This window comes from Propithecus coquereli, unplaced genomic scaffold (genome assembly GCF_000956105.1).
Source record: "Propithecus coquereli isolate 6110/MARCELLA unplaced genomic scaffold, Pcoq_1.0 Scaffold268, whole genome shotgun sequence".
Taxonomy (NCBI): Eukaryota; Metazoa; Chordata; class Mammalia; order Primates; family Indriidae; genus Propithecus; species Propithecus coquereli.
This window is the reverse complement of record NW_012148263.1, coordinates 1537130-1537747: the sequence shown is the minus strand read 5'-3', so window position 1 is coordinate 1537747 and position 618 is coordinate 1537130.

The following is a 618-nucleotide window of genomic DNA, read 5'->3' as shown; positions in this document are numbered from 1 at the left end:
AAAAAAAAAAAAAAAAAAGAATAAAACAAAACTAACGCATTCATACCATGGAATTCTCAGAATACAAGGCTCAAAGGAAACATGCCAATGGGTGACCATAAGTATGTTCCTGGAAAAAATATTCCTTGTTCATTGTGTAGAAATGACTTAAGCGTGCTAAGGAGATTCATCGGTAACCCCAAAGTCTTGTGGTCATTCACATGAATGGGGTGCAAGATGAACATGAGGTCAATGAAACACACACTTTAAAAATCAATATACATAGGATATGATACCTTTCCATTAGTTTAGTGATTGACACCTAGATAATTATGTTCATAAATATTTTCAAAAGATCCTAAACCTCAAAGAAAAGGAAAATCATTGCATTAAAAACTAAGGGGGGCCAGGCGCGGTGGCTCACACCTGTAATCCTAGCTCTCTGGGAGGCTGAGGCAGGCGGATTGTTTGAGCTCAGGAGTTCGAGACCAGCCTGAGCAAGAGCGAGACCCCGTCTCTACTAAAAATAGAAAGAAATTAATCAATTCTAGAAGCTGGAAAAGGGAAGGAAATAATTTCTCCCTCAAGCGCCCTTAGAAGGAATGCACCTCTGCTGACCCATCGGACTACTGACTTCCA